Source organism: Epinephelus lanceolatus, chromosome 1, assembly GCF_041903045.1.
Source record: "Epinephelus lanceolatus isolate andai-2023 chromosome 1, ASM4190304v1, whole genome shotgun sequence".
Taxonomy (NCBI): Eukaryota; Metazoa; Chordata; class Actinopteri; order Perciformes; family Serranidae; genus Epinephelus; species Epinephelus lanceolatus.
The window spans coordinates 8,219,205-8,243,196 of record NC_135734.1 but is presented as its reverse complement, the minus strand read 5'-3'; the positions used below and the strand labels follow the sequence as shown (position 1 = coordinate 8,243,196).

At 40.7% G+C, this 23,992-nt stretch overlaps 1 protein-coding gene across 1 annotated transcript in view; it reads left to right on the top strand.

Annotated features, from left to right (window-relative positions):
• Nucleotides 1-23,992, top strand: part of LOC117256754 (receptor-type tyrosine-protein phosphatase gamma-like) — a 621,431-nt gene that overhangs the window by 226,868 nt on the left and 370,571 nt on the right. The gene's annotated exons all lie outside the window — the stretch shown is intronic.

Sequence of the window (23,992 nt, the reverse complement as noted above, 5' to 3'; positions counted from 1 at the left end):
GTGGTCTTAACAGAACACTTTAAGACCCACATAAACATTTACTGTAACAATGTAGCCATTTGGACTCGGGAGCATTCATAATGCAGTGCTGTAAATCTAAATTAGTCTAAGTGTGTCTGTAGATATTTCTGCCAATGCAGCTTATCTTGACGTTATTTGTTTTGGAGGCGTTTCAGAAGCTATGATTAGTCTTGATATGTTGTAACTTACTTCTAATGTCTCACAACTTGTTTCCCACCACAAGCAGAGGCTGAACCCCATTACACATTGCATTAAAATGTATTTCAACCGATCATATTGCAGTTGCATAGTGTTTGTACAGGTGTAAATGATCACAATAGAGACCTGCTGAGGACGAATTGGGATCTAATCGGCCATATTACCTCCAGAGGTGGACAGGGATGCATTGTGACAATATTTAACACAAGTAAAAATGCAATTGTGTTTTCAATCCACATACAACGACTTCCTGGGTGGATATATGTTAGCTGTTGGGGGTACACTGTGCTCTCCCTCACCTGGTGAATTATGACAAAAAATGTAATTATAATTACAATGCTAATAACTGTTAGCATTGTTTCATATAGTGGTGAGTTATATATAACTCACCGCTAGGTTTCACTGTAGTGTGTTACAGTTGTGATTTAGTAAGATATTATGATAACATACTTTCTCCTAGGCCTACTTAAAGGTCCAGTGCGTAGGATTTAGGATCGTACACTGGCAGAAATGGAATATAACATAATGTTTAAATTGTATTTAGTGTATAATTACCTGAAAATAAGAATTGTGTTTTCGTTTGCTTAGAATGAGCAGTTTATAACTACAAAGGAAGCAGGCCCTTATCCATGGAGATCGCCATGTTACACATGCCATGCTTCTACAGTAGCCCAGAATGGTGAAACCAAACACTGTTTCCAGTAGGGCTGTAGTCTCCTGGTCGACTAGTCAATTATTTGGTCGCTATGCTCTCATCCGACCAAATTCTTATTAGTCGAATAATGGCCGTGTTACTTTCATAAGGAGAAAAGTGCTACATCAACAGCTTTCCAGGATTAATCCATTATTTCCTGCGGCGGGGGGACAGGCTAAGTTACCTGTGAAAATGGGAGTGTTTTCAAAACACCCCCGTTGTTGACATAAAGTTAAACTCGCCCACCCTCACGCTCAGCATCGCAGTGATGCAGACCTCCTGTCAGTTTCTGTAAGCTGAAACCATTTCCCTCAGTGGAAACGAAGCTTGTATTTACTTGTATTTCACATATGAGAAAAAATAAATTGTGAAGACAGTAGAATAGCATTTTAAGTCTTGGGTGTGATTTATCCTTCAGGGATTTATACTTTGGGTGAATGTTGTGAGCTGTAATGGAGCCAAACTGTGTGCCGTTACCTTTGTTACATGTTGCTGTTGTCCCTGGTTTCATATGAGAAGAGGAAAAGATCGCTAGACGCTAGGCTAATTTACACAATGTAAAACGCCTTAGGCTTGTGCTAATAACGTTAGCATGTTGTATTGGTGGGGGAAATGTGTCCAGATAAAGACAAGTGTTTGTCTGTGAATGCTGCGAGTTATAGTGAAGCTCATTTGTGTACTTGTGTTTTAAATTGTCCCTATTAAGCCATGTTTAATCTGTGTTTTGAATCGACAAAACTTTACAGCATGTAACACAGTCCTCCACTGCCGACTAGTGTTTTGGACGTGTAACTGCAGAGTGACACAGACACACCACCGCAGAAGTAAAATTAACGTGCAGATTTTTTTCCCCCATGACTAATTGATCAGTTCAAGATTAAGTACGACTTTAGTTGACCAAGATTTTCTTTGGTTGACTACAGCCCTAGTTTCCAGATAGGGCCATTGCATTTTCACGGTGGCCACTATAGTTAGCAGCCCCTCCGCAATGAGCAACATTGGAAAAACACTGATTTTTTTTATGTGAAACGCCTTCATTCAGTGTTTATACTGGTTTTAATCACTGGGTTTGGGGAGGAGGAGGCCGGAAGTCCAGAAACAAGGTGAGCATGCATTAAGGCATCAGAGAAAGAAGATGAGCACACACAGCAGGCGCTGGGCGAGCAGCCTGTTTGCAAAGTGCCAAACAGTGGTGGAGAAATGCTGATTTGTAATGTGAAACTGCGTTATTCAGTGTTTTTAGTGGTTTTAATCACCTGGTCTGTTTTTTTGGGGTTTTTTTGGAGAGGAAGAGACCTCTGTGGACAATTCAAATGCTGATAAAAAACATCCTGAACAATGAACACTGAAGGAATTTTAAGTTTCAGCTGTTAGCAATCTGCAGTCTTAACTGTTAGACACCACTAAATCTCTCTAAATCTTACACACTGCTCTTTTAAAGTCATCTTAAAATCACATGTACACATGCACTTGTAACTATGACTGAGAGAAATTATAGAAAAAAATAGTTTAATGAGTTTAAAGCAGTAATGGTTAAGATTTTAAGGTACAAGATCATATCATAGGAAACAGGGAATTTTGACTTCTTTTGCAACCCTGTCTTATAGAAATAATTTCTAAAACACAAGTAGTCATAGGCTACACCAACATAATTTATTTGAAATGATGTGTATAGACAACTAATTTCCAACAGCAAACATCTTTTGGTTTAGTGATTCAGTATCTCAGTGCTTTTATCTCTTGATTAATTTCTGTGGTTACTTTTACTGTGGTTGACATCAGGAAAAATTGAGTTATTGGTTGAATATTGAGAAAGTCAACAGTGACACAACATAGGATATGTTGACTTTTTCAATATTCAATCAAAACCACTATTTTTTTTTCCCTGAGACAAATTAGATTAACCAAAGTCTCTGATGTCAACATCCTGCATTTTGTCGAACAAAACAAAACATCTCAACATAATCTGTGCCACAATCCTGCTTCCTGTATTAAGCAAAATCATTTATAAATCAAAAAAGTAATTTCTAAGAGACACTGTGTGAAGATGGGAAAGACCTCCATAGCTTGTAACAATGGAGGACTGAGACACCCTTCCAGCTGGCTCAGACTAACAAGCCATTGACTCTCATCCTTCAAATGAGGCTGCAAGGTCAAAGGCTTTGTTCCTGCAGGGAGTCTCAGCCTGTGGCTGTGAGGTGCTCTGGACCGTATCCTATTCTACTGTTTCTCTCTTTACCACATGGGTCTCATCAAGAGCTCTCTGTTAAAGCCTGGAGAGGCCTTTTTTGTATGGAAGTGTGTGTGTGTGTGTGTGTGTGTGTGTGTGTGTGTGTGTGTTTGTGTGTCAAGCAGTGATGGAGAGATACCGGAGCAACAAGCACGCAGTTGGTTTGGATTGCTTGTCTTTTCTGTTGTTGGACAGAGGCCATTATGATGAAGATAATAAATCCATAGCTGCTTAATCTATAGCCTTCACTTTTGCACCACTGGCATTTTGCAGCCACTGCTTAAATCATCTGGATTTTGATTTTATCTGTGATGATTTCTTTTGTCCAGTAAGCAGCTTAGTTTATACTTTGGCTGCATATTTTTGAAAAAGGCCATCATTTATTTAACTAGATTTATTCTGCAGCCCAGTTGCCAGAACAAAAGTGTTGGCATTGTACATTTCTGCAAACCACAAATATGTTATATTTGTACAGTTTGCATGTATTATAAAGTGATGTAGGATTCTAACTGACTTTGTCATCAGGAGGTATTTTTATGCAAATCATTGCTGTGTTTCCAGTGACTTTTTAGCCACCTGGATGTATTTTAGTGAACTCTTGCTGTGTTTTCACCAGTGATAGTGCCATAGAAAGCATTTGTTTTTTACTAAGCCATTACTGCATTTCTAACTGGGATAGTGCCACAAAGACTGTGTATTTTAAACCACATGATCTTTTCCTAACCATAACTGTTTTTTGTGCCTAAGCCAAACTACATGTTAACCACAGCGTTGTTGAAACTTTAAAGAATCTTAAAGTTTCAACGTATCAACATAGAAACAGAATAATTTAATATATTTGTGGTTTGTAGAAACGTACAGCATTTATCCTGGTGGTGGGCTGTATTCTGAGCTTGGTTACAAAAACACGAGAGCAAAAACAAAGCTGGCCTTTGACATGTATGCTGCTGTTTGCTAACAAGTTAGTCACAACTAAAAATCAATTAGCTATGTGGGTCTGTAATGTTGTTTTGCAGTGCTTTGGCCTTCTAATGGCCAAATGATAAAGAATACTGCTTTAACTTCAGCTCTGAACATGTTTGTCTCAGGCTGTTTTTATGTTCTCCCATGAAAACTAAGGCACCCAAATTTTTACATATCCCATGGAATCATAAGCCAGTAATTGGTGCATAACGCACATATTTTGGAGGGCTGCGATCACATGACCAATGTGTTGACAAGAGTGGACAAGTACTTCTGAAAGGTATGTAACAAGAGTGGTTGGGGTGGTGGATGGGTCACAAAAACTAACTTTCGGCCAGGCCTTATTAATGGAGAGTTACAGAGCTTAGGTTTAGGAAAAGAAACATGGTGAGGACGTATCTTAAAATAAGTTCGCTTAAAGTTCACATGGATCCCGACACTCAGCTCCAGGAGAAAGTCCTGGCCGAAAGTCAGTTTTTCATGACCCATCCAAACCCCAACCTGCTTGCTTACAAGTGCTCAGAACTGCTTCCTTAATTACTGCCATCAGCGCATTGGTAACATGATTGCAGCCTTTCAAAATGTGTGGGATATGTATCAATGTGGGTGCATTGCTTTTCGTAGAAAAATATACAAAAAATTTGTGAGAACAGTCGGTGTAATGTCATTCGTAGGGCGCTAATTCGTAGCTTATCACACAGACTGAATGTCATATGAACCATAGTATGAGAATATGTTGTTAATATACAACATGTTTTGTTTAATAAACAAAACAAACAAAAAAGGGAGACAGAGAGAGAGAGAGACAGAGAGAGAGAGAGAGAGAGAGAGAGAGAGAGAGAATAAATACAGTGAATGGGGACTGAAGGACATCTCTCCTCACACTACCAGGGCTACTTTCAAAGCAGCATCACCAGCTTTCAAGGAGCAGTCCATCAGTTTTACACATTAGGATTAGTTTACTCGTCATGAGGAGTACAAGTTAGCCTGCGAAGCAGTCCTCCTTGGCTCTGCTTCCGAAAGTCTTAGAAAATCAGTGTAGAATCGGGTCCACGTCATTGGTTCGACATCCCATTAGTCCGACTGTCCGCGGTGCTGAACGGCTTGAGGCGGAGCAGGCTCACGGCTTATGAGTTTGTCACTTTCTTTTTCATTTTAACCCACACCATGATCTTTTCCTGACCCTAACCAAGTGGTTTTTGTGCCTAAACCTAACCAGACCTTAACCACAGGGCATCATGATGATTTCAGAACGGACTTCGGAACAATGAGTTTAATATGGTCGGAACAATGGGATGTCGAACCAATGGACAGTTCCCGTAGAATCCATGACCGATGCTAGGGACAAAAAGATAGGAAATATGTCATTACTGACAATTACTGATACATGAGAGCTCAGAAAGTTTGTAGCATGTGTTGTTACTTCAAGTTTGACTATAATGCAAAATAAACTCACTAAAAGGTCACAGTGACGTAGCACAGTTGGTACTCCTCGTGTAACCAAACTCATTCTTTGTGTTTTATCAACACTGAGGAGGCTTTGAGAGGCAGTTACTTCAGCTGAAATTATCCGAATATTGTATTTGTCTTATTTACTGTAAAATCATTTCAGGCTGGGAACAATCAATTCTTGTCTCTTCTACCTCGAATGCTCCAGAGATACTACCATTGTATTTTTCTCCAGTATTGTGTTATGTTTAAAAATAAAAAAAAGTGATGGTAATCCAAAAGTGTCAATTAAGAAACGAAGCTGCTCTATGAGAAGCCTCTCCATCTGAGAATTCAGCTTTGACTTAAATAGAGAACTTTTTGAAACAGAAATCACACCTTGAAAACACAGCCTGAAGACTAAAATCGTTGTCTCAGTGGGAAGCGACTGTATTGTGGTGGCACTTGAATGTAAGTTAATGTAGAAACAGATAAAATAAAGCAGTGTAAAATTGCTCATTGGTCTCCCTGAGAGGCAAATTAGTCTGCTTGACCTGAAAAAAATGGAACTAACAGGCTACACTGTGTAAACTACAGAGATATTGATGTGTCAGGGCTTTACAGTGCATACAGAAAAACTGCTTTCAACAGAGGAAGTTCCTCTTTGTCTGCTGCACAATAACACTAATTGCTTCTTGGATAGAATAAATCTGCCAACTTGAAATACAAGCAACGCACTTGAAAAAAAGTTTTGTCTTTGTGCTATAACATAAAGATACATGGCTTTGAACCAGAGGTCGAGATGACAGAAATTGGAAAACAAAAAGAAAATGCAAAAACAAAACAAAACAAAACAAAAAAACGTAACATCTATTTCACAAGACAACGTGGGTTCATATTTGTCATTTCCCTAAGTACATACTAACTCTGTAGCCTTGAGGACTAAGGAGGTGAAACTGGGTCCTTTAACAGAATATGATGGATTTCCTTGGCGAACTTTGCCTCCAGCATCTCATTCCACGCATAGAGGAAAGGAATCCTGACACTGAGTTTTTACCCTTGAAAATGGGATTCCAGAAATGCTCGCATCCAGTCACTGGTGGTAAACTTTCTCGCTCTGGAGCAGTGACCTTCTGCTTATTATTGTAGACTAACGAGGAAGACTCGCTCGCGGCTCCTCCCTTTAAAACAGGAAAAGGTCGTGTGTGCCTCGGCAGACACTGACTGAGAACAACAAAACTATTTCCTCTTTTATGGGATGCAGCCATGTGCTTGTTTGTCCTCCCCCAGCCTCTGGGCTTTATGTGCAGGACGACAAATCACATTGGCTCTCCACACCTTCCTCCTGAAGTGTGTGTTAATGTATCTTTCATAAACCCTTCAGTCTGTTTGTATATGCGCTTATGTGCTTGAGTAAACTGAAGGAGAAAGACGCTGCTCAAGTGTGTGAAAGTTTAATTGACCAATGTGCTGCCAGTTGGGTACGGCCATAAATGCCATGTCCAATAAAATTCACACAAGTCGTAAACTAAGTCAACTCATTATCACTATTATCAGTGAGAGTTTTTGTTGTTGTTTGTTTTGTTTTAATTATTGCTGTGACCTGCTGTAACCCCACCACACTAAGAGCGCTTGCTGGAATTTTATGCATGCCACATCTGGGCTGTAATCCAAACTGCGCTATATGGAAGTTTTACAACATTAAAAATACAGTTGCACCTCGCTAATCTGAAGCCTGCAGGCATGCAGGTTGCTTGGAATAGGGAAATGCTTGGATTACTGTAATGCATTCAAATAGTTGGCCCGAGCTTAAGGTGGGGGGCACACTTCAGGCTGCACTCACTGCATTTCTTAAACTGCTTAAAAAGCTTCCACAGGTGGCAGCCAATTTCTTCCCAGATCAGCATGCTAGTGAAGCCCTATGAGAACAGGTATAATATTTTCACTCTGGCCTGCTGGATTTTCAACACTGGGACTAACTCTGGAGAAAATATTATTTAGTTTTGATGCCCTACATGGTTATGCTGCCGAACTTTGATGGTCTAAACTGGTCTTTTGACTTCTAAACACATCATTTAATGGTCAAATGGTCATGATCTGAAACATGTATTTGACAGCCTACAGCATGGAAAACAAGACTATTGATGGGTCCAAGCTATTGACTTTATACAATAATGAAGGAAGCCACCATGACCTTATCTACTGGTTTGTGAACTGCCACTTTGAAGCCATTGGGCATTTTGGCCCTCACTATTTTGGTTTTAGAGACAAACCCATTTTTTTGTACCAGGCTGTGAACATGATTATTAATGTTTTAAATCTGGGCATTTTAACATGGAGGTCTATGGGGATTGACTCACTTCTGGAGCCAGCCTCAAGTGGCTGTTAAAGGAACTGCAGTTTTTGGCCCTTGGCTCCATTTTTCAGCCCTGGAGGCCGACGCTTGTTACTAGCAGACTGTTCTCACTGAAGTATACTCCAGCAATAAATCCTCTCTGCATTACTAATTAAAATGATTCAAAACATTGCTGTTTGGTTTTGAAAATTCACACTTGACATTTTGGCCATCGGCATTGTAGATTTTTGCAGCCAGAAGTGACCATATTTGGACGAGACAGTGGGGATAGCCCTAACGCTCACTGCTAGCTTGACTAGCAAGGTGCATTTACAGCTGGACTTACTGTGATAATGCTAATGCTAACTTTTTGCTCACGAAAAACAGGCTTAAAACCATTAAAATAAAATTTACTTACCAGTAACACTGAATATCCAACCCCTGAGAGGGCCTTTATAATACAACTACACGCTGAACAAGACATTTTTAGATGACCAAAATGTTAAAATTTACTTTCAACTGAAAACACACTGAACAGCTACAACTATCAAAAGAAAAAAAATCTGGGATCATGTCATAGTTATGTTACCTAACAAATGTTGTTCTCCTGGTAGCAACATGTCAATGGACAACGACCACCTAAAAGGGGTCACAGCCTTAATTTCGCATAACTTTAACCTTTAATGACATTTTAATGGGTGAGTTCTATAAAATGTATCCTCCCCTTCAGTTGTCATGAATGGGAAAATTAGCTTTTTTTGTACCAGGCTGTTAAATATTTATTTCTGCTGTAAAGTCGGGCAGTTTAACATAGCGATCTATAGGGATTGACTTGCTCTTTGAGCCAGCCTCAAATGACCATTTGAGAAACTGCAACTTTAGGGACTTCCATGCTGGCTTCATTTTTCAGCCCTGGAGGTTTCAGCTTGGTCCAAACAGGTTTAATATGGTCTTAATATGGTCTTTTTAAATTAGGTTTTATTAACACTGCTGGTGTTTTTCTGGTTAAGATGAACTGGATTTATTCTTATCAATATTAAATCTATGACAGACATACCATATATCTATTTGTTGTTGTAAATTTATCTGTCATTAGGTTTCTTTAATTTTATTTAGCCGGTGTTTTGGGCAATTTTGTCCTTGTTTTCTAAGAGACCCTTAACTGCATTAGACATTGTTGCTGTTGACCTGTACAAATAAACATGACTTGACTCCACAGATAGTACTAATTTTCCCTTTCTCCTGCAGCTAGTGCTACCAACAGAAACACATCTCTCTCCATCTCTCTTTCTCTTTCTCTGCTCAAGGAGTTGATGGGTTTATAAACTCGCAAACTGCAGAGCGTACAGTGATCATTGTACGTGATGTGTGTGTTTGTTTGTTTGTATGTGTCTGTCTCTGTGAGAACCAATGCCTCGTGTTCAGGCTTGAGTGAAGACAGCTTCGCATATCTCTTTGAGTGCTTATTTGGGTTCGGGCCTTGAATTTAAAGTTAGGGTCAGAATGGGTTAGTTGACAGTTAGGGCAAGAGTTGAAATTACTATGTAATGTTCTCTAACATATTCTGGCTTAAAATCACCCTTTTTAGTGTCAGATTTTCCAGAAACTCAGCAGCAAAGAGTTTGTCAAATGAATTTTGAGCCTAATCTGTTGGTAAATGGTCAATAAGTACATATTTATTTTAAATATATAGTCAGGATTTTTTGTATTCAAGAAGTATACAATTTTTAGTGTAAAAGATTTTTACATAAAGAAGCTCTGAGTCAATTGTTAACATTTGAGTGTTGCAAATCGTAATGTTTTAAGGCAGCCTAATGGTGCAGTGGTTAGCACTGTTGCCTCACAGCAAAAGCGTTCCGGGTTTGAACCCTTCTGAGTGGAGTTTGCATGTTCTCCCCATGTCAGCATAAGTTTCTTCTACGTTCTCCTGCTTCCCTCCACAGTCAAAAGATTTAGGACTTCAAATTGACCTGAAACTGCCTGTAGGTGTGAATGTGAGTGTGAATGGCTGTCTGTCTGTATGTATCAGCCTTGTTCAAAGTCTGACGGCCTGTCCAGACATGTGATCTGTAACCCGCCTCTCATTCAGTGTCAGTGGGTATATGCTCCAGCCACCCTACTAGTTTGTTTCAGGATAAGCGGTTACAGCTAATAAGTAAATGGATGAGTATTGTAATGTTCTATTTCTAAGAGCAAGCAAGGAGCTCCAAATGGAGTTTATAAATGTTGACTGATTTCTAACACATTTATTTATCTTTGTCGAAAAAACAAAACAGTTACAGAGATGTCAATGTTTCAGTCTCAGATATTAGTTCTTTTTAAACAAAGATTCCACAATACTGCCTTACAAAGAGTCTACCATTATGCTGGCTTTGCTTTTTTACACTGAACCAAACAACAGCAGCACAACATTCCCGCCTTGAACAGGCTGTGTACGAGGGGCTGCTGTTGACATATCTGCTCAAGTCAGGGTTAGCACCTTGCAGCTGAGAAACTAACAACTTAGAATAAATACATTTAGTCAGTTAGACTCCTCATAAAGACAGAAATACATAAGTGTGTGTGTATGTGTGTGTGTGTGTGTGTTCTATAGATCCATACCAGCATCTCTCCATTGACTCTATTACCGTTAGCAGGTCAGCATATTGATGGAGTGAGGGATCCGATTACACCCAGACTCTACACCCATTTCTGATGCCATCTTCATGTTTGGACATGCAATGTGGATCGCAATATATCACACATTCACCACGGTGTAGATAACCCTCTGTGAATTACAAAAAAAAAAAAAAAAAGAATAATAATATTGAAAATCTGAATTTTGAAAATCATACAGTAGCTGTTGGAAAAAGCAATACATTTGATATTCTGTCAAGACCCTGTGAGGTGTTTGTGTGTTTACTCTGACAGCTTGCACTCATGCTGAGCTGTGTGTATTGCACTGAATTATTCACCGCAAGTCACTGTTGCTTAATGCAGTCCTGCTGCCTTGCAGGATTTGCCAGATAAAAAAAAAGAAAAAACTTTTAAGCTATCAATAAATGACAAATACATCGCACACAAGAGAGCAGGTATAGAGCCCTTAGACCAATCAAGTCATGCGTTAGGACACGTTGGAGCCATATTGATAAGGCAAACCTCACAAATAAATACTGTGATAAGTGCAGTGCATACATAAACAAGTCCAACAGGCTATCTGATTCTTGTTTTTATTGTACTAAGTGTAAGATGGGCTGTGTGTGTGAGAGAGTTATTGTAGTATCAGTGTTACTGGCAGTAAGAGCAATATTAGTAACGCCAGGGCCACACCGGATGCGGAAGCGCTGCGAATAGCCTCGAAGCGCAGGCAGCCCAGAATAATGTATTAATAATTGCGTTATGACATATGGGACAGCATAGTGTGAATTTCAGTGCCTGTCTAGCCTTGAAAGCTGCTGATGGTAATGTGGAGTGGGAGGCGGGCTGTTTTGGCATACTGGAAGATGATGATATGAAGATGAGCATTGATGGTCTACATAAACAGCATGTAATATTTGACAGGGAGGACATAACTGTTTTATGTAGGTTTGGGGAAAGAAAAAGATGGAACAAATTGGTTAAGTAAATTTTGAATAGATATGATTTTTGAGATAAAGGGGATTAGGCCAAAAAAGTGTGTGTAAGCAAGGGTGTGGAATGTATTAACTGGTTTAGGAATAACTGCAGGAAGATGTAAAGCTGATATCACCAGAGTATGGTATAACACGTTACAAAGTAACGTTAAACCTATCAGTCGACAGAAGCCATGAAGCTTGTGGCTAGCTACGTGGTCGGAGAAATGCTGCCATTGTCTAAAAAAAGGTGGAGGAGGACTCGCTGACAGACAGGTCAGACTCAGCACTTGTATTATGCCTGGTACACACTACACGACTTTTCTGCCCATTCTGAATGTCACTATGTCACATTACACGATTGTGGAGTCATAAAATCGTGTCGTGACTTGCCCGACAGACATGACACACTACACGCTGGTACTCACCAATTATCCTCGGTCATCTTTCACGGCGTGTGTGATGTCATCTGATTATTCTTGTCCTATTTTTATTACTTGTACTATTATTTGAGTCACTGTGTGTGTTCATGTGCCAGCCGACATGTTGTTGTAGTCATCTAAAAGTGTCAGCAGATGGCAGGAGCTCCATTTGAAGTGCCATACATACACACGTACATTCAAGCTACTGTATCTTCCACAGGAAGTTCTGACAAATGTTTCAGAATAAAAGCCTATTTAGAAAATGGAGCGATTCTAGCCGAGGTTATAAGGGGCTTTTAATTTGAAACAAGTGTTGAGTTTGAAATGACGGTGCGATATGTTAACTTTACAAAGACAACGGAATGGATAAAAAGTAAATATATAAACACACAGAGGGATTAATAAATAACGGACCTTCTATAATGTAGTTTGTTTCAAATGAAGCTGGGAGCCTCTGCAGTTGTGGTGAGTAAAAGCCCCGCCGCTATTTGTTAATGTTATTACTTTATGTCCGACCGTGAGGATGTACCATTGTTTGCTAGCTTGATGCTAATGACAGTAACGTTAACTCAGCAGATTGACAAAGTGCCTCTGCTGTTTCACACCATCATTTCCCCCTTTTACTCTGTGTGGCAACATCCCTAGAGGAAATATTAAAAATGCTGGGGTGTTGTTGTCATACAGTTGTCTATGGCAGCAGGTCGTTGTGTGTTTCTACTGGTCAAGGTGACGGCTGTGATGGCAGAATTGGATCTCAGTGAAGGGCAAGTGGTTAATTTTGGGGACAGAAAATGTAGGCTTAGTGCCCTGTGGTCCATTGCCCAATAGGAAATGTAGAATACTCAAAAGTACTTTAAAAGTACTTGAGTTACTTTACTCAGGGAGTAACGCAGTAAAGTAACTGGTTACTTTTTTTTTTTTTTTTTTTTTAAAGTAACGCAGTAAAGTACTTTGATTACTTTTAAAGTAACCCTTACCCAACTCTGGATATCAGACAGTAACAATAGTACTTATAGTACTAGTGATTGTAACTGACGACTAGAGGAGAATAGGCTGGAGCAGGGCATGGTGATTTAGCCTAAAATGACAGCAGTACACATCACATAAGTATTCCCAAAGATGGTTTCTATCATTTTTGTTAGATTCATCCTGCTGATGTAAGTTCAAGTGTTTGTTCCCGTGAAACGGTTGTTTATATTTAGTTATTTGATGCTATAGAAAGGGGGTTAGATGTCATAACTGACAGCTTTCTGTGCCAGTTAGTGTGCTCATGATCAATAGCGCTGCTCATTATTGGTTGGATAGGTGTACGGGTGGGAACTTGATACCTACGGAGATGACTATTGGGCTAGCACAAGATGGCAGCAGCCATATTGGAGATATTTCAGCTACACTGTGGTTAAATGTGTTAACAGATGATCCATGGCTGAAGTCCTGCATTATTTTTCCCATTACATAGCATGGCAGGTAAAAAAAAAAAAAAGGTTACCTGTTGGAGGTGAGCTGTTTGCAAAGATGCAGTAAGAGCCTGTTTTCTGTAGCTCATCATCAAACATCTCACTATTTTCGCTTTTACTCCTCCCTGCAGTATCAGTAGACTTGTTTTATTGAAAAGCTGCTAACAAAGTTCTGCGAATTTGGTGATAAACACTTTTAATTTCCTCTAAATTCTTCACGATAAAAGTCCATTATTTTGTTATGTAAGAGCTTTCATTTTGAAGCAACATAATAAGGAAATTTTAGGTTTTCATCAGCAGTAACTTGACATGACTTCTGAAAAGCTGAAAGCGAACATTTATTAGTAAAATAAAGCAGATATCTAAAGTACAAACTGGGATGCAGAAAAAAAAACAAAAAAAGCTAAACTTGACTCAACATAAAAAGGGTACCCGTCACTCAAGTGGCCTGGCCCTTATATATGCTTAGCTTTAGGCCTTAATAAAATTAGAATGGGTGAGTTCTCTAAAAAAAATCACCCCCTGTACAGTTGTCAAGAACAGGGAAATTAGCTATAGACGAATTCAGCGAGCGATTTGTGTATGCCGCCATCTTGCGGCTGCGCCATTGCTGCGGTGACATGTGTCAGTCGTCAATTCATTATGCTGTCATTGTGAACTGACTCTCTACAATGACAGCATCATGAATAGCTGGATTGATGATGTTAGACAGTGGCCTCCGGTAACTGATGAAGGTATCTTAAATGAGTACCGATATTAATTTAGAAATTAATCATTTGTTTGAGCGATAAGCAGGAAAGATTAGAGTAATAGGGAGATAATAGACTGTATCATTAAACACTGTGTAATATAACGTTAGCATACGTTACGTGTGCTGATGTTAGCAAGCTAGCAGCGTGACATTTAATCATTATGGACAGGCTACGTGACAAGGCGGTCTAAAATTTGCCCGACCCATCCGGAGCTCAAGTAATCTTGACCCTCAATCAGAGACCTGTAATTGCCGTTTTTGTGGTCATCGGAGGCCAGGCGATCAATAAAATATTCTTGAATAGGCTACCTAAAACAAAACACAAACACGTGTTGTTGTTGTTTTTAGTCACGTAGCGTAACGTATGCTAACATTATATTACACAATGTTTAATGATACAGTCTATTATCTCCCTATTACTCTAATCTTTCCTGCTTATTGCTCAAACAAATGATTATTTCTAAATTAATATCTGTACTCATTTAAGATACCTTCATCAGTTACCGGAGGCCACTGTCTAACATCATCAATCCAGCTATTCATGATGCTGTCATTGTAGAGAGTCAGTTCACAATGACAGCATAATGAATTGATGACTGACACATGTCACCGCAGCAATTGCGCCGCCGCAAGATGGCGGCATACACAAATCGCTCGCTGAATTCGTCTATAGAGACCAAAACTGTTTTGTGCACCAGGCTGTAAACATGTTTATTTCCGCTGTAAAGTTGGGCATTTTAATGTGGGGGTCTGTGGGATTGACTTACCTCTGGAGCCAGCCGCAAATGGCCATTCAAGAGACTACAGTTTTTGTCACCTCTGCATTGGCTGCCGCTTGAGTGCGTTAGAGAGAGGTAATTGTGAACGAATGACAGTCTTTCATGCATGTGATCCTATGAACAGTATATTCAGATAGACAGACATTTATTTGTCCTTTCAGAAATTCGTACCATGCATCAATCAGATAAATCAAAAGATAATACCTTTAATAATAAACTATGATACTACCAAAAACAACAACAGCGCCAAGAGCAAACATTAAGAACAGAACACCTCACCATTCATCATATGAGAATGTATCACTGTTTGAAAAAAAATGAACCAGGATGTCCATCCTTTTTCCAGCCGATCTCTCCACAGCAGGTTGTGCTGCTGCAGTCCCCCACCCTGTCATCCTGGCTAGATAAGCTGACTGGCTGGATGAGGATTGCCTTGATATCCTTCCCAGTCCCAAAAAGTAGCAGTTTGTGTATCACAGATGACGGGTTGTCACAGCTGAGTGTGAGAGATAGTGCTGCTTGACAACATTGCTTCCAGAGCATAAATTGGGTTGGTATCGCTGTCCTGTGACGCTCTGATGCTGTGTGATGTGGTTTTTCAGGGGCAACCGTACGACTGCATTTGTAATCATCTGATGCGCGACAACTTCTTTTCATGATCTTGTTTTTTCACCAAATGGGGGCTTTCAAATCAGCGGCTGCTTGAAATATTTGACTTGTTAGAGTATGATGTCATGTGTGCTGTGTTTTTGTCAGAGAAAAATGGCTTATTCTTCGAGACTTGAACGGTATTCTGCTTTTATCCATTCTCTTGATATTAAACTAGGATGCTACTTCAGCTGAATGCTTTTCATGTCCTCAGCTTCAACAGTCATGTCAAGTTTCACTGCCAGCAGAGTTTGCATACCTCATTTTTTTTACTCTCTCCTACATGATTCAACCCAAACCCCAAACATTTGGGCATCTATTTGATCAGAGCAGAGATAGTCAGCAGAAACAACGGCTATGGCGTGCGCTTTTGAAGCCTTTTGTAGCAGCGATGGGTGAAAAATGTAAGATCTCCCTGAAGTTGGACAATCAAAGGGGCTGATGAGCCGCAGGGCCTGACAGGGAAGTGAATTCATGGGGACAGGGGGCTCAGGGCCACGGCAGATAGACAGGAGGCCTGAATCTCTGATCACACAACCCTGTCTCTTTAGGCACTTTGACTAGGAGTAAAGCACTTTGTCGACGGATTTCACATCACAGAAAGTGGCAGGGAAACAGAGCCACTGAAGAATTGATTTAAATGCTGTGAAATGCGAGGTGGGCCACGCGAGTGATGGTTGATTTATGAGATGTTGCTGTGAGGACAGGAGGTTGAATTAAGGGACGTTGCTTCATGTGCTACTGTGGATGTCTGACTGTGCTGAGAAGAGGATGTTTGGTCAAACTTGTGTGTGTGAGGCTCTTAAAACTATATTGTGTAAGCACGTTAAATTGGAAGCCCCTCTTTCTACTTATCAGTCCTGGGCACTGCTTATGTAACCAGGGTGCCCTAAAGTACAGAAGGGGGCCCGAGTCATTCGAAAGCACCATTTACTGGAGTTCATAAACAGAGAGAAAGCCACTGAGACTGAATATAGAGAGCCAGAGTCTCGCTTCATGTGAAAAAGAGGAAAGTTCCTCCTTGTTTTTTTCCTTGTTCCCTTGTGCACCTCCATCACTCAGTCTGCCACTGTCTCTTCTCGCACTGATCCCTCTCCACTTTGTGTGACACTTTCTTGAAAAACCTCTGAGGCCTTTTCCATTTTCTTGTTACATGAACGCTCTTTAAGTGCAGTTGTTCAACACCGTTGTTGAATAGATGCATTCATCATGTGCAGAGTCCTGCCTTTGCAGTGTCTTTTCAGCTGACAAAATGTCCCACCTGTCATATCCAACTAAAAGACTGCTGGCCTAAATATAGCAGGAATAGTTCAGTTGCTACTTTTTGGTAACTCTTTATAGTTTGGGTCCCTTTAGGGCAACATACACTGGCTGCCATCTGAAGCCTGTAGCACACATTGAATGCACCTTAAGCTGTCTTCTCACCAAGCGGCAACCTCCAGGGCTGAAAAATGAAGCCAACGCGTAAATGCCCAAAACTGCAGTTCCTCTAATGGCCACTTGAGGCTGGCTCCAAGAGCCAGTCAATCCCCATAGACCCCCATGTTAAAATGCCCAACTTAACAGCAGTTATAATAATGTTTACAGCCTGGTAGAAAGTTGTTTTTTACAGTTTTGGTCTCTATAGCTAAATTCCCTGTTCTTGACAACTGCACAGGGTGTGATTTTTTTATAGAACTCACCTGTTTGAGTTTTATTAAGGCTTAAAGTTACAAACAGTTACAAAATTAGCATAACTTTTAGCCTGTGTTACTCATATGCAGTGACAAACCCAGACCCAAATTTGAAAGGATTATAATTTGAATTGCTGAGATCTGGAAACTTGGCCAATAACACCGTTTCACCATTTCAGGTACACTCACTTTGAGTTTTATCTCCAAATGAAGTGGTTAAGATAATCTGGATAAGATACTGGTGTACTTACAAGCTGTCTGATCCTCTGACTGCTTGTGTTTCTTGCCCTGTCAGATGTTGCTGTGGTAATGTAACCACGTTTCCAGATCAAAGCAATTGTTGAGATGTTATCGCAACTGATAGAAATGATTGCAAAAACTGTGAAAATGAGACCCAAGTTGCTATAAATAAGAATTTCCCATCAATAAATGTTCTAGTACTTATCTGATCCGGCTGAAATCCAACCTCGGCTGGTCATTTCCAGATCTTGTGGTAAAAACTGAGTTCACCAGATGCAGTCACGCTGTACAAGGCAAATATTTTCTATGATCATTCTCCTATCTTTTAGTGTTGCTCCACACTACGTGATATACACCCACTGAGACCTTGCTGTGCTTCATATCCTTTTTTTGTGCTTAAGTGAATAAGTGCATCTGGGGACACAGTTTAAGTGTTGCTGTGTTTGTGAGTTCAATGGGCAGGGAGCAGGTAGTGATAATTGAGATGATAGGCTGACTCTTTCCTCCACACGGATTGAAAACGAAGCTTGATGAGTGTGTGTGCACACGCAGTGGTGTTATTATTAGGATGCGGCGGGGTTCATCTGCCAGATGCCTTTCCAGTCTCTCCATTTGACTCAGTAATTGTGGTGGAATTGAAAAATGAATCATAACAAAACAGCCATGCTGCAGCCTTTGCAAGGCAGAAATTGCATTCTTTCATCTTGCTGTATCAATGTGAATTGAATTTATTTGTTCAACCCCTATTGAGTCCCTTTCTCTCTTGCTCACTCTCTCGCTCAGTCACTCACTTGTACCACCCGCCTCACGCACAGTCATGTTTCTGCTAGATTTGTGAGGACTTTCAACTGACTACAGTGACTTACAGTAGTCTGTACTACCAGTGGTGGGTAGAGTACTGAAAATCTATACTCAAGTTAAAGTAATCCCATAAAAAATGACTCAAGTAAAAGTGAGAATAACAATTTTAGAAATCTACTAAAATCTAAGTAGAGGTAAAAAAAAGCCCCTGGTTAAAGGAACAGTCTGAAGAATTTAGTCTAGTAGTGAGGATTGCAAATTGCAACCTACAGACTGTGAGATTTAAGCAGTCTTTAAGTTTAGTTCAGCTAGATGTCAGCTAGTGTGACATGATCATCTGATAAACTTGGGTACGACATCAAGTTTGCTGTATGCAGACTGTACGATGACAGCGCCTACTGAATTGCTGGTTACGACATACGATGCAATATTACATATTCATATATATATATATATATATATGTATATATATAGCTAAAAGCTCTGCTGGTTTTCTACCCGGAAGTATTTGTAAACAACAAGGCGATTCCCTCTATCGTCTGGCCGGACGGATGAATCATGGCCTTATGTTTGTTTCTTTTAGTTGGCGAGAATGTGTCGCCGCAAATGCAACAAACATCCACTTACTTTGACGGCGTTTTCTGCGAGCGCGGCTGAGCCATTTTGTACCGCTACATGTGTTTCTAGTCGGACTATGTTTACGAGCACAAGAGTTCAGCGAGCCACCGAAGGACTGCCCTGTGGATTTACTATTGGTTCTGCAACGTAGGGAGTTTTTTTAAACTCTGAAATTGTATCTGCCCATCTAAACACAAAATCAGGGAGAAAGTCATCAGTCTTTAGTTAAGCAAAGCGTCTAAAGACTGACTTGTGAGTCTACTCCATGGCAAACTGCTATCTGTTTGGGTTTATCGCTAGTATGTCATTTCACACATTTCAATGGCCATCCTTGAACCTCTTTCACTGTGTGACATAGGACCACCGTCTTAGAGCCACAACCAAAGATATGGCCACATTTCTTTCAAACTGGTCATCTCTCATTTGGGACAGCCCAAAATTACATAGTGTATACCTGGGATAAGGCTAGCAGAAACTCCTGGTAAAGTTTCCTTCAACATTCATTTTTCAGGAGGTTTATCACCTCCTTTACCTTTTTTTTCCTTCTCTGACACTGTTGGGCTCATCACAGACGGGCTGCTAGCCCAGCACCTGTTAATATGTGCTCACATTTTTTTCTGAAAACTTAAGATCCAGACATTCAGGGGGATTTTACAAAGAGCTGACTTAGCCACAGATATCTTTTCCTCTTCAGAGCAAATGGATCATCTGATTAAAACCAACACTGAATATATCAGTTTCATGTTAAAAATCTATGTTTTTTTAATGCTGTTCAGCTTGTCATGGAGGGGCTAATAACTATGGTGGAAAAGCAAATGTTCCTATAGAGCCAGTGTTTGATTTGTCCATTCTGAGCTACTGTAGAAACATAGCCACATTGGCAGACTTTGGATTCCACCAGTGCAATAATTTCTATTAGCATGACAATTGTGTTTTTTGTTTTGTTTTGTTTCGTTTATATTCCAGTGGCAGAAAGCCACTGGATCCCCACTTCCTCCTCAGTAACATACCCATCTACTTAGTAGTAAACCCACCTCATCAGCTACCACTACTCCACTGGTGGCCAGATGTAGCCTCACATTCTCTTCCCACCTACACTCAATCTTAGCATTTACAGCAAACTAGCTGTTATGACTGTATAAATGGCAAATGTAGCGAAGTAAAAGTAGATTACTGGCTCAAAAGCATCCTTGAGTAAAGAGTAGAAGAACAGTTTAACAAGAGAACATGAACATTACTCGTACTTTAAAAGAACAACAAAAACAACATACTTTTTCACTCATGTGCATTACTTGTAATGCATCTCTACCCACCCTTGTACACTACTAACCTTAAACAGTCTCTCCAGAAAATCGGGAATTTGCGATAATTAATGCAAATTCAACGAAAGCCCGCAATATTTGCGGGGGCTTGCAATTTTTCAAATGTCCCATGATTTTTCTGCGTTTTTCCACATTTTCTGGCCAACGGGAAGTTGTTGGGCACGCAACGTCATTTGAAACATCATCAGACGCGTCATCAAATGCGCAAATGGCATTGCATGGAGAAATGTTCTATATTGACATAAGAACTATGTAAAAAAAAAAAAAAAAAAAAAAACATTTGCAGATATTATTGTAATATTCAGTATGATTATTATAGCAACTGATTGCATGACTTATTTTTTTGGAGGTAGTAATTTTTAAAAAATCAATTTTATTTATTTTTTTTTTGTCAGTAGCCGCAATTTTTGTCATAACCCACAAAATGTCAAGACAGGAAATATTCACACACCTGTTTTCTTTGTCAAACTGAAAAATACGACTGTACACCTTCCAAATTCAAGTGTGTCTCTTTCACCAAACTAATACCATTTCAGCTGCCTTGTTGAGTAAAACACACTTTAAACTTGACAGAAACAAAATAAAACTCACTGAAACCATCTTGGTCCTTCCACTGTTCCAACAATCACTAACTTTGGTTTGGTTACAATTACCCTTTAAAACACAAACTTAGTTGTTTGGAGGCAGTCACTATCGACTCTCGGGGTACAATGGGTATTAAGAGACAGAACAGGCCGGGCTAGCTGGTTAGCATGCTAATTTCAGTAGGTAGCGTATGTCTGCAACACAATACATAAAGATCTTTGACACAACCTCAAAACTGTTGCATCTTCACATCTGTTAATAATGTTAGTTTATTTTTTCAATTTTTTGAACTGAATATTTTACACATTGTACTGTGAAGGAACAATCCAACCCTTAGAAAAATGCATGTAGTTGTTAGTCACCAAACCCTCAGTCAAACGAGATCAATTTCAGTGTCCACTACAGAAAGGCTCCCCCCTTTCACTCTGTCGCTCCAAATTTCTTGGAAGTTTTGCCCCCCCTTTTGTCTTCCCAGAACCCTCTGGTACATGAAAGAAAAATTAACACAACCTTCCCCCCTCCTCCTCCTCAGCCTCCTCCCTCTTGCCTTTGCTTTCCTTGTTCTTCTTCTGGGAACAAAAGAGAGAAAAAGAGACACGAAGAGAGAGACAGGGAGGTGGGGGAGAAAGGGGGTGGGGTTTGGTGTAAAGATTAGGGGGAGAGAGAACAAGGGACATGAGGAGCCAGAGAGAGAGAGAGACAGGGGGAGAAATGAGAGATGTGGTGAAAGGAAGGAAAGGATGGCAAAGAAGGCAGGAGAAATAGCCAGGGGCTTTCTCTCTTTCTTTCTCTCTGTGTCTCTCCCTCTCTCTACCCCCACATGCCGAGCAGAAGCAGTGCCGGATGCTAATTACTTATTAGATTGCAGATATGTGCGGCGGGGTAGCAGGGCTAATTAGGTTAGCACCCTGCTAAAATGAAATGTCTTAATGCTGAGGCTGCTTACGGTATCTCCAACCCTCCAACCTGCCCCCACCCCCACCCTACTCTCCCTCCCGTGAGTCCGGTCAGGCTTGATCCAAACTAAGCCAACCTGAGTGATGGGCAGTAGCTGAAGGACAGAGCAGGGCCGACTGGAAAATGCGGCTGACGTCCCGGACAGACAGGGGGAGGGATGAGCCGGCCTCAGACGGCCCTAATTATCCCACTGACCTTTCCAGCAGACTTAGAGCGGAAGGAGGAGAGAAGGAGGAATGTGATCAGCTCTCCATGTGACTCAGATAGCATGCAGGGGCTCACTGATGAAGTGTCAAATACCAAACAACTTCAGTGAGACTGTCCTCACAAGAAGATCTGCAGCATTAGTTGTTTGTTCAAATGCCTCAAATGACCCATGTTTACACATACCTGACAAAGACCTCCGCCAGCTCGTGTCTGTCAGCAGTAAAGAAAGGAGTAAAAGAGAGGGAAAAAAAGGAAAACCTGATGGGGAGGAAGTTGGGGTTGGAGGCTGGGTCAACAAAGCACATGACTCTTGATGTCTTATGATGTTTCTCCTACCAACTGTCAATGTTAGCAGAGCAGCAGCAGCAGCTTCACTGCTCCGTCTGTGTCCACACAGGATGTGTTCAGGCACAGTATTAAGGGTAGATCACCTGTTGCAGTGCTCAGAGCCCAATACACAAACAATGTAGTTCCATGAATAAAATGGAAGAAAATAGACTTGATGCACTTGGTGTCAGGAGGAAATGCAGCAGGACAACAACAAAAGTTAAGACAGTTAAGTCAGAGTAGGGCGGGCAGTAGTATTGGTGGAGGGGTCCGAAAACCACCGACTGTCACCTGGGAGGCCGATGTTCACTTCCTGTAAGACTGTAAAGCCAAACCCTGTTCTTTTTTCTTAAAGGCCTTGTGTGTAAAATGGGTTGAAAACAGTGACATCAGCGGTCAAATTCTAGATTGCAGGGCTCACTCGCTCACCCCTCCCGTCGGGTAAATGACGGTGGCCTCGTAGGGACAAAAAGCCTTGCGCACGACTTTTTCAGGAGTAGGTCTATCTAGCGACGAAGTGAATGTTTATTTAGAAATCTAAGCCATGTTACGATATTGTAATGAATCCCTCACGAGCAGGAGACCAGAGGAGCGTTCGGGAAAAAGGCCCGTTTATTTGAGCACTCCAGAAACTCCGGTAACACTCCACTCCGTCCCAAACTCTGACTCTTCTAGCGTAACAGACACACTTCATAACTTTACACACATACTCGTTTATCATAACGAGTGGGGACCCCCCTCCCCTCTCTGCTCCACCAATCTCCAGCCCGCACACTGACTGACAGCGTAGCCAGTAACAGAGCTCAGCTGTTTATTTAGCCTAGTGATATCTCCGGACTATAGTAGCTGCAATGGACGACTGTGAACGCGATTTTGAAGAGTTTCTTGTAGCGGACACAGACCCAGAGCCATACCTGTTTGAGCCGGAGCATACAGATGAGGAACTCCATGTGTTTGATGCTGAGCGGGTGAGAAGAGAGGCTGAATGCACAGAATGGGATTCGGTGCTACCATCGCTGGGGAGATATATCACCAGGAGGAAAAGCGCCGCAGAGAGTGCATCACAGGAGTGAAGCTGCGTCTTCTTTTCCTCGCAGATGACGGTTTGGGTTCATTCTCTCCTGTTGCGTGGTAAGTGTGGTCCATTCGCAAACTTTATAACTAAAAAAACTTTTCACTACTCTCTATCGACGAACTACTAACACTCTCTGCTGTTTCCTCCTCCTTCTTCCTTCCTTCCGCTGTCTTTGTTGGTTCATTTATACACGCGAAACGCGTTCTCTGGCTGGCTGGATTGTCCACTCGGTCTGCCATACATACATGGCGGCGCAAGATGGCGACCTCTCTAAAGCAAGGCCCTTGCTACATATATATATATATATATAAAAGCATAATTATAAGGCTACGAAAACCAAATGAATTTTATTTTATAGCGATCATACACTTGTATAAACATATTAATGGGTAGAATATTCAGATTCAATATACAATAAACCATGCCAAATATTACACACTGGCCCTTTAAACTCAACCACGTGCTTTTGTTGCCTAAACCCAACCACATGCGTGTGTTAGCAAAATGTGCCTTTGTTGTTGTTAGAAAAAAAAACAGAATTTGTGGTGTTGTCCCAATGTATTGCATTTATTGTGAAAGAGAATATATGCAAACTGTACGTTTCCTGTGAAAATGGAGATGTATTTTGAAAACAGACAATGCATGTAACAGGCAGAAGTTGACACGGCGTC